Source organism: Leucoraja erinacea, chromosome 15, assembly GCF_028641065.1.
Source record: "Leucoraja erinacea ecotype New England chromosome 15, Leri_hhj_1, whole genome shotgun sequence".
NCBI lineage: Eukaryota > Metazoa > Chordata > Chondrichthyes > Rajiformes > Rajidae > Leucoraja > Leucoraja erinaceus.
This window is the reverse complement of record NC_073391.1, coordinates 23,176,824-23,188,180: the sequence shown is the minus strand read 5'-3', so window position 1 is coordinate 23,188,180 and position 11,357 is coordinate 23,176,824.

Here is an 11,357-nt window from a genome sequence, read left to right as displayed (position 1 = left end):
TTACACTTGCTTAGACTAAACCCCATCTGCTATTTCTCCGCCAATATCTGTAACTCATCTAAATCCCGTGTATCCTTTGACAGCCTTCCTCACAGTCCGCAATCCCGCCAGTTTGGGTATCTTAATCTTCTGGATCAGCCTACCATGAAGGATTTAACTAAACACCTTCCTCAAAAAACTCAATCAAGTTAGTAAGACATGACTTGCCATGGATAAAGCAATGCTGACTGTCCTTAATGGGGTGGGAGATTGCAACCTTTACGTGGTCCACCCTGTTCCGGCTAATGCATTCAACCCGACGTGCACAAACAAGATCAAATAGAAACGTTGACACAACTTTAGGCTGTGCACGCCATACGCAAGAAGAAGACTGTCCTTAATTATCCCATTTTCCTCCAATTGCAAGAAAATCCTGTCCCAAAGAATCCTAATACCGGCTGTATGGCTCACTGGCCTCTCATTTCCTGGATTATCTCCAGTTTCCTTCCTAAATTCAGTAATAATATTATCTACTCTCCAGTCCTCCGTCACATCGCCTGGTGTGACAGAGATTACCAGGATCTTTGTTAAGGCTCCAACAATCTCTTATCTCTCACATTAACCTGGAATACTTCCCATGAGGCCCTGGAAGGTATTGTGGCAGTAATCCAAGCCCTCTGCTTCTAGAGGAGTTAAACAAAAATGGCATATTCATTTATACAGCTATATCTGAGTCTTCCCCATGGGTGCTAAACTCAACTCAAATCTATTTTTTATAGCACAGAAAAATATGGGATTAAGAGGCCTGTGCACATTTTTAAGACTGGCTATTTTGCATTGACAGAGATGCCATCCATGAATAAGATATCAATGCAATAATTTGAATTTAAAAAGGTCCACTGAACAATTTCAAGCGTGAAAAGTGTTTATTAGGTGGCCTCGCCAACAGTTTGTCTGTCTTTTCACCTTTTTTGTTATTTTTAGTGTGTTTTAAAAGTATGTGTTAATGTTCTCTGGTTTGTTTTATGTGGGTGGTGGGGGAGGAGGGAGGTGGTCGGGGGAAACTTTTCTCAATCTCTTACCTTGCCGGAGATGCGAGTTTTTTCTGGATTGTATCTCCGGTCGCTCTTGCGACTAACATCATGGAGCTAGAGGCCTTGCTCGAGACTGACTTTGAGCCCCACCGCGGAGCCGCGGACTTACCATCGAGTCCTGCGATCCCTTGCCTGCGGATTCCAACATCGAGGAGCTCGCAGTCTCGGGTAGAGACTGATGTCGGGAAGCTCCAAAGTCACAAGTGGTTCGACCAGCCCCGACCTGGGGTCCAATCGCCCGGCGCGGGGAGCTGAGATCCCCCCCCCCGATGCGGGAGCTTGATCGCCCCAACATGGAGGGCCTGACCGCCGGTTACGGGAGCCAAGATCATCCCGTCCACGGAAGGCTCGAGGCCCCGACCGCGGAAGGACAAAGAAGGGAAGAGTTTGAACTTTTTTTTCACCTTCCATCACAGTGGGGAATGTGGAGGAGTCACTGTGGTGGATGTTTATGTTAAAATGTATTTTGAGTGTCTTGTTGCTTTTTATCAGTATGACTATATGGCAAATCAAATTCCTCGTATGTTGCAAAACATACTTGGCCAATAAAGTAATGTTATGATTATGATTATTTTCCATTCCAGTCCAATTTGCAGCAAAGTTTCTGTTAATGTTCTCAAATCTGTATCTTTCTGTTGTGCAACAACTATTGCTACTTCACATTGACTCCTGTAAACATATCAACTGTTATCTATATATACTTATCTAGATATCTCATATCCAAGTTAATATCTTGACCGTTTTTGCACATAAAATCATCTGTACGGTCGTTTGCTTAAAATACTCATTCACTTTAACGACTGATTTTATTTCTCCTGCACAAATTTCCCCTTAGTTTAACAATTGCTACTTCCTACATAACCATGTCAGTTCATTAGCTCAATTCCACTCATCAATTCCAGTGACGCAGTTTTCATTTCCCCCAGAGCCGACGTCAATGACCCATAAAACAGAAATGCTTGCCCAGCACAATTTTTAGTCTTATGTTAAGCTCTGTCTTTTCCTTTTTCATTATTTCATGTAGTTGGAAAATAATTATTCCTAAACATAAAGAACACCCTTTTGGTATATCTCTGAACCTTTGCATCCTCACCTGGTTCCATTTTCATCCCACCAGCAAGACTGTGTAGATGCACCTTTACTGATGAGATTTTGAGGTGATATTTATGGTCAAGAACTTCACTCCTCCATAGCAGCCAGCACCTACCCACCAGTGGCTGGATCAAGGAATGATGTCACCCTCATCAATCACAGTCATCTCCGATGAGATTCAGTTTTAAGCATAACAACTCATCTTTTATCAGAGTGCTGGTGCTAAAAGACATAACAATTCCAGCATATCATGAACAACAGCAAAAGGGCTGCCGAGAGAGAGGTGGACCGCAGAGAGAGAGGGGGACCGCGAGAGAGAGAGGACGAGGGAGGGGGAGAGAGAGGACGGGAGGGGGGGAGGGGAGAGAGAGGAGAGAGAGAGAGAGAGAGAGAGAGAGAGAGAGAGAGAGAGAGGGAGAGAGAGGGGAGAGAGGGGGGAGAGAGGGGGAGAGAGAAGAGAGAGGCAGATTGCTTCCCAGCGGGTGCTGCCGATAACAATGGGGGGGACCCGGCTCATGTGCGGCAGCTGGCAGAAGATAGCACCATTCAATTAACTTTTGTAAATGTGTCAACACCTAAAACATGTCGGCATTTGTCTACTGCCTTAGTGAGGTCAGCAATGATTTTACCATGTTTTATGCAAAACAAAGTATTTCACTGTACCGAAGTACATGTAACAATAAAGTGTCATTCATTCATTCATTCACATGTTTGGGCTCGCTCCTAAATTCTTTATAGCTGCATTGCTCAGATTTGCTGAGGTTGAGATCCCTTTGATAAAATGATCTGATGGAATGTAGAAGAAATGGTTTCCTGTGACAGAGTGGTTGGTAACTAGAGGGCACACATTTAACAAGCAAAAGAAGCAGGAGACATGGAGATGGCTTTTATGCAGGCTGGTATTATGATCTGGAAGATACTACTTGACAGGACAGAAGTAGATTTAATAACAAGTTCCAACCAAGAATTGGTTGCATACTTCACAAGAGAAATAACTGCTGGGCTCTGGTGAAAGAGCGAGGAAGTATAACTAATCTTAACGGGCTGTCCCACTTGGGCGACCTAATCTGCGAGTTTAGAAGAGTGTCTTCGACCTTCAAACTCGCAGCATGGTCAACACGTGGTCCTAGGAGGTCCTATGAGGTCGCTGGAACTCTCCTTCATGCTCGAGGGAAGTTCCCAAATACTCGTGGCCTCAGCTAGGTCGCAGAAAGTTTTTCAGCATGTTGAAATATTTTCCGCAAGTAAAATTTGGTTGGCATAGTTCTTTTGAACTCGTAGTGCAGTGCAGTGGGGTTGCTATTTAGTTACAGGCATTCGAGGGCAGCCGTAGGCAATCTCCTTCGCTGACCGGGCATTCTGATTGGCTCATTGGAGTTTTCAGGACCAAAGAAGACCTACCGGTAGGTAAAATGCCCGCCCAACTTTATTATACATCTTAAGTCTCCACTTCTTCTCCACACCCGTTCCCCCCCACCCCCACTTACTGTTACTGTGCAGCTGTTTACCTTCCCCTTCATCGCGGGTGTGAATTTCAGACAGCGCTCCCCCGCTTTCCCTGGCCCCTGCCTTTGCTATGTGTGGGTGTGTGTGTGTGTGTGTGTGTGTGTGTGTGTGTGTGTGTGTGTGTGTGTGTGTGTGTGTGTGTGTGTGTGTGTGTGTGTGTGTGTGTGTGTGTGTGTGTGTGTGTGCGCGGGTATGGTCGGTCGATCCAGCGGTTTCAACGCAGATGGTCGATCCAGCTCGAGGCTTTCCAGGCGAGTGCCCTCGAGCTTGAAGGTCAAAAACACTTTTCTTAACTCGTGGATTAGGTCGCCCAAGTGGGACAGCCCCTTGAGACAGCAAAGGCTAAGACATAAAAGGATACAAGGGCTTCTGTGTTGAATCATTCATTGTGTTTTAAATGTGCCTTTTGATGAGCTTTATCCTCATGGAGTGAGCCTGCCATAAAGAACTGGCAAAATAGATATTTCATTGAATTGGTTGGCAGCTTTCAGATCGAGGAGAGACTTTATTTAACATTAACATGTTTTGATTCCAGACACTATTGTGTACATTTGTCCAGTCCCATACTACAACAAAATAAATCCAGGCTTATACTTCAGCAAACAATAAACTGACAGTGGTCTTCAATTTTTTAATTTTACTAGACTAAGTGGGACCCGTTGGGTCCCAGGTTCACACGGGAGGGCTGGTCCCCTTACGCAATATTCTACCTCTCCACCAATTCCAATATTGGTGGCCAGTGCGGGGGGTGGGTGGGGTGTTCTGGAGCGCTAGCATGGGTGTTGTGGGTCAAGTGAAGCACAGTGAGTCCAGGGCCAACAATCCATTTCAATCCATTTTATGTCACGTCAATCCATTTCAACTCAGGTCAAGTCAAGCACAGGGCAGGTGAGGCCATCCAACAATACAATGCATTTGCTTTCAATTCAGGTGAGTTCAAGCAAAGCAAAGGCAAAGCAAAAGCAAAAGCACAGGGCAGGCCAAACAACTAATTTCATTTCATTAAGGGCTAACAAATCATTTATTCCAAGCACATTAAGGGTTAACAAATCACCATTCACTACAAGCACATTGCTGGCTAACAAATCATTTATTGCAAGCACATTAAGGGTTAACAAATCATCATTCATTGCAAGCACATTACTGGCTGCAAAAAAAATTATTGCAATCATATAAAGGGTTAACCACATAAACCACCTAATGGGTAGACTCACAACTCAATAGACTCACAACTCAGTAGACTCACAGTTCAGTAGACTAACAGTTCAGTAGACTCACAGCAGAATCACAGTTGTGGCCTCTCCTTCGCGATCTTCCAGAGTGACTAACTCACGTCCAGGCATCCGGGGTTTTATAGTCCTGCCGTCCCGCCGTCCCCCCCCCACCCCCGGAAGGGGCATTACCTTCATCATGATGATTGACAGGCGAGAGGACCAATCCGCTGATCTTAAGATTTGTTAAACATTCATAACTTTTTTTTTCATCGATCGGAAAAATCCTCGGGGCTGCCTCAGCGGAGGAGGATTGTGAGTAAGATGGCCAAAAATCATCTTACTCACAACACTCAAAATGTCACACATCCTTTTATCTGCAGAGATGCAGCTGACCCGCTGAATTACTCTGTGTCTATCTTCAATATAAACCAGCATCTACAGCTCCTTTCTCCTCAGACAAATCATGGTCTTGCTCTGGTTGTCCAGCAAACCCAAGTGGTTACCTGCTTCATGAGATTCTGAAACAGCCATTATATTAATTATTCATGTTCTTCTTCTTGCGTATGGCGTGCACAGCCTAAAGTTGTAGGACAACTTGTTCTATTTGATCTTATTTGATTGTGCATGCCGGGTTGATTGCATTCGTTGAAACAGGGCGGAACATGAGAAGGTTGCAATCTTCCACCCCTATTGTTCATGTTAAGAAACATAAATGGCCAGGAGCATAGGCACTTACAATACTGTGCAGTAGAATCAAAATCATTTGATGGTGGGCCACTGTAAAACATGGGATGAGCCATGCTCAGCTCAAGTACTTTACAAGCAACCCAACACCAGCTCCTCTAATGTACAGACTCATCTTGGTTGGATTGAGGAGACCTGCATGCTCTAAACAACCTTGTAAAATGTGGAATTAAGGGACTATATAAAGTATAGGTGGTATACCACAAATTGGTGATCGGCACCAATATGCAACATTTAGGATGTGGTCACAGCAAGTATCAATGAAGCGGTTGTGTGGTTCTGCCACATAAATGTGCAGAGGAGGAAAAGAAGAAAATGTGAAAATACACCACCAAACATTATGAGGATATTAGGACCAAAAGCTGTGTTTGAAGCATTTAAAAGAGGACAGATTGACCCAAGATCTTTAAGGACGGAATTTTTGAGCTTTTGTCTTTGACATTTTAAGGCATAGCCATCAACGATTGAGTAAACAAAATGGGGAATATGCAAGGGGCCAGAATTGGAGCATTCAGATGTCCAAGATAGGGCCCAGGCCATTGCAAGGAAGCATGAAATAAATGGCAACACCCTCCATAGATCAGTCGGTGTTTAATGGAGAAAGTGAAGACATACAAGATGGTGCCCAGCAGAAATATAGTTTCAATGAAATTATTGCCAACATCTGTTGTCTTGAGAAAGTGAAACGAGTGATTAGGCCATAAAAGTGCTGAACACATGTTGAGGATGTAAAACACCCAAAGCAGTCAGCACACCCACGTTGCCCTTGTTTTCTTCATCTCTACTTAATTCCCTGGTTCTGAATTTGCTTCTGGTTATGAAGCGTATTGACCTGAAACATTAACTCTAAATTACAATGCCTTCAACACCAAAGAAGAAAATTCTCACCATTAAATGACAACGTTATATTTTGTAAAAGTGAAGAGGTACATATTTCAGTGCCAGCAAATATTAAATGCTCACGGTTCTTGCCAAAGGACAGAAAGTAAAGTTCTACGTCTTTTCTAAAAGGGTCAGGAGAAAATGCCTGTAACTAACTACTAGTTACAAATATATTGTTTACCAGTGGCATAAAACAAATGACCTTTAGAATGTAGAAGCGAATCAGGGAAGCGAAACACAGTTTGACATCATGGGTTCTGGAAGAAATACCCATGCAAAGGAGGACAATTAGACCATGAACTGTTGAAGTTTTAACAATGGTAAGAAGCAGTGACTTGGCATGTGTAAACGATTGTTTTTTACACAGGTCTGGAGTTTAAAGTCATCTTCAATTGTAACACATAGTATAGCCGTACAGCAGGTTGTTAGTTGTTAGTTCTTCACTACCGCTTCCAAGATTACTCAATGTAGGAAGTGGGTGTTAATATAAAGCATACTGTAAGGTGGGGTTAATGATGCTACTCTACTATGATTGGTTCACATGCAATAACCAATCTACAGCATGTATGGAATCATGAAAAATACTTTAAAAAGTAAACATAATTTAATTTCAGATGTATGGCCATAACAATTAAACCATTAGAAAAACCGATGGGGCAAAATATATATCTCTTGGTAAAATTTCAGCAGTCTAAAAGTCCATCGGGGAGCGGGTTCCTGTTGGTCCTGACGTCTCCGGCCACCCCCCTGGACAGGAGCTGAGAGACGTCAGGACCACCAGAAGCCGCTCCCCGATGGGCCGCTACGGCGACAAGTGGCCGTTCGCCCACAGCCCGAGCTGCGCTCCCTCATCGGGACACCGACCCCCTGGCCCACTGCAAGCACAGAGATTCCAGATCAGCGACTCCAGCCCAGCCCCGCTCCAACTACAGAGGAACACGCTCCCCGTAGGGGCAGAAGCTGATGGTGTGCAAGGTACGTCTTGTTCTTGGGGTGGCTCAGCTCGGGCTGTGGGTGAACTGCCACTTGTCGCCGTAGCAGCCCATCGGGGAGCGGATTCCTCTGGAGTTGGAGGGACAGGGAGACACAGCGGCTTTTGAGAATGGTGGGCAATCACTTCCAAAGTTCTGCCCACAGTCAGTACACCTCTCCTACACTTGTCTCCCGTACTAAGATCATCTTGCAGAGAATGATCCCAGCCTAACCCTCCCTATTCTCTCCTATTCTGCAAGAAAAAACTACATTGAAGACTCAAAATCGCAATCGAGTAACTGCCGGGATCGAGGCGCAAACTCGCGACCTTGCGGATATGAGCCGAGCACTCTACCACTGAGCCAGCCATTAAAATCTACGCTAAAAATCTTCCATTCCGAAAGCCGAAAAATTCCGAATTACGAAAAGTGTCTGGTCCGAAGGCTTTCGGATAAAAGGTTGTGCACCTGTACTTGAAATTATAGTAAAACGTCAATAATCTGCAAAACCATTATTCTGAGATACTGATGGTTCAGCAAGTTGCTCAGGGCCCATTTCCAGTGCTCCCTTTAAGTTCATCAAACCCATGTTCCCCCGTTCCCTTTAAACCAACTCCTGCATTCCTTTTAAACTCAAAAGGGCTTTGCTCCTTTAAAAACTCACCAGGGTCCTTTCTCTATGCTCCTGAGAAAATTCACTAGGTTTCATTTACCAGTCCCTTTAGTCTCCTGACATATTTTTGGGGCTATTGGATACAACTTCTCTTAATGCACCAACACCACTTCAAATCACTTTATTAAGATTTTACACTGTAGTATAAATTTTCCAACGTGATTTAAAGATGTGTTGGTGTATGAATGGAAATATTATCCAGTAGGCTCAAAAATGTGCCAGTCTGGCACTACAAAAGTAGTGAGGATGCTGGATTGAGGTAGCTTTACTATGGCTGCTGAAAGAAGAAAGCAGGAGGGTGGAGCTTGAATGGATAATTGTGGCTTTCTCGCAAGACACTTGATGGGTCTTATGAAGAACGAGTGTCATGACAAACACAAACTGCTGGATTAGCTCAGTGGGTCAGGCAGCAGCGCTGGAGAAAAAGGACAGCAAGAGATTCCAGTTACCAGACGAGCTCTTTGGACTTGCTGCCTGACCCGCTTTGTCACTCCAGGACTTTGTTTCTATCTTTGGTATAAACCAGCATCAGGAATTCTTTGTTTCTGCAGTATCATGACTTATTTAGAACAATGCCTGAATTTAGAACACCTGCTAGTACGCTTATCTAATTTTAGTGAAATCCTTCAGGGACTGAATATTTTCAAACAGAAACCAGACAATAAATTCAGCCAGGTAATGCATTGCCTTCTTTGCATCCTAAAGAGTAGGAATCTTCACCATTTTAAAGCAGATTAGCCACAGGTAAATTTCTTCTTCTCTGATGAATGGATGAAAATCAAAGTTTCAAAAAAAATAAAGCCTGCTAACTGGAACATCATTGATGTGCTAAAATGGTGGCAATTGATCTCTTTTTATTTTGCACACCTTGCAAAATGATGTTGATGAATCCCAAGCATAAGTGCTTTTATCCACATTTCTGCATCTGCAATCTCTAGCATCCACGCCAACTATGGAGAACCATTGTGTTCCTCACTGGAAAGGAAATAAATAGTTTTCATGAATGGAGTAAAAGAAGTCACAAAATGTGTGGAGCAATGGATTTAAACAATAACCTTTCAGAACAACCAGAGACTGAACCAACTACAAAGATAATAATACCTCTCGCATGAGTACGAATAATAACTCGCTCAGATGGTCAGCTGTTTTGTCGTTGAACTCCCAAATAATTTTGCTCACATGGTTGACGAAAATTGATTCAATCACTTGAAAGGTTAGAGAAGAAATTGAATGTTGGGCGAAAACGCAAGTTCATGAAGTGTGTCATGAAGTCAATTTCCAGATGAGAACTCTGAGACCAATAATATGAGTCTCAAATGGATAAAATTGTAAATGCAGCAAAAAATTTAGGTTATTTTTTAATCAAATGTCAAGTTATTTCCTGACAAATTATTCTTTGCTGTTGTTGATCATTCTCCGAGTTTACAGAACTCTCAATATAGTTTTGAGGAAGCACTTCAATCGGTTTTTGATGCAGCTTAATTACAGGTCTCACATTGCACCTGTAATGTAGGTTTTATCTTGTGCAAAAATAGAACTGATGAAAAATCTTCCTGTTTAAAAATAGTGTAATTAGTATGAATAACTCCATCCTAAATCTCAATAGCCTATTCACTGGTGTTAATATATTAATTTAGATTAATTCAAGAAAAACATTTTGGCTTTAACATCTTGATAATGCTTTGTGAATTGCCTTAGTCCTTTGAGATTGAAGTTTTAACCGATTGCACGTCAGAGGATTCATGCTTTTGAACTGATCAAAGGTTAAAATATAATACAATTTTAAATGGAAAGTTTCAGAGGTCAAGTCACATGGTAATTATTTTACTGATTTCTCAATATACAGTCAGAGACAGCACCAAATTTACTGTCAATAGCAAAATAAATTAGGTGATGTTTTTGGAGAAACAAGGAACTGCAGATTCCAGTTTACAAAGAGACAAAGTGCTGGAGTAATTCAGCGGGTCAGACAGCATCTCTGAAGAACATGGGTAGATAACGTTTTGGGTCATGATCCTTCTTCAGCCCGATCCGAAACGACACCTATCCATGTTCTCCAGAGATACTGCCTGACCCATTGAATAACTGAAGCATCTGAATCACTGTCCCTTTTAGATAAAGATTGTTTTAATTGGATTTTGGTACATGTGACAATAATAAACAATACCATAAACATGCTGAAACTAATTGGAGTTGGTAGTATTAAATAAAAACAACGCTACTTCTGGTGGGAATGTACTTTATTTTCTGACCGCATGCTAAACCCTCCGTGGATGTGATATCCCATTAATCCATATGAAACTTACCCAGTAATCAGAGTCCAAGTCATACAGCATGGAAACAGGGCCTTCGGGCCCCACTTGCCCACGCCAACCAACACTAGTCCCACCTGCCTGCGTCTGGCCCAAATTCTTCTACACCTTTCCTATCCATGTACCCCGTCCAAATGTCTTTTAAATGTTTTGATCATACCTGCCTCAACTACCTCCTCTGGCAGCTCATTCCATATACATCACACTTGATGTGAAAACATTGGCCATCAAATTCCTATTAAATCTTTCCCCTCGCACCTTAAAGCTATGTCCTCTAGTTCTTGATTCCCTTTCTCCCGGTAAAAGCCACTGTGCATTTACCCTCATGATCATATATCATCTGGATCATATGACATCTGGAGTATTATGTGCAGTTTTGGTCTCCTAATTTGAGGAAAGGCATCCTTGCTATTGAGGCAGTGCAGCGTAGGTTCACAAGGTTAATCCCCAGGATGGCAGGACTGTCATATGAGGAAAGATTGGAAAGACTGGGCTTTTATTCACTGGAATTTAAAAGGATGAGAGGGTATCTTACAGAAACATATAAAATTATAAAAGGACTGGACGAGCTAGATGCAGGAAAAATGTTCCCAATGTTGGGGGAGTCCAGAACCAGGGGCCACAGTCCACGAATAAAGGGGAGGGCCAGTTAAAACTGAGATGAGAAAAAAACGTTTTCACCCAGAGAATTGTGAATTTGTGGAATTCTCTGCCACAGAAGGCAGTAAAGGCCAATTCACTGGATACATTTAAAAGAGAGTTAGATAGAGCTCTAGGGGCTAGCGGAATTAAAGGATATGGGGAGAAGGCAGGCACGAGTTACTGATTGTGGATGATCAGCCATGATCACAATGAATGGTGGCATTGGCTCGAAGGGTCAAATAGCCTCC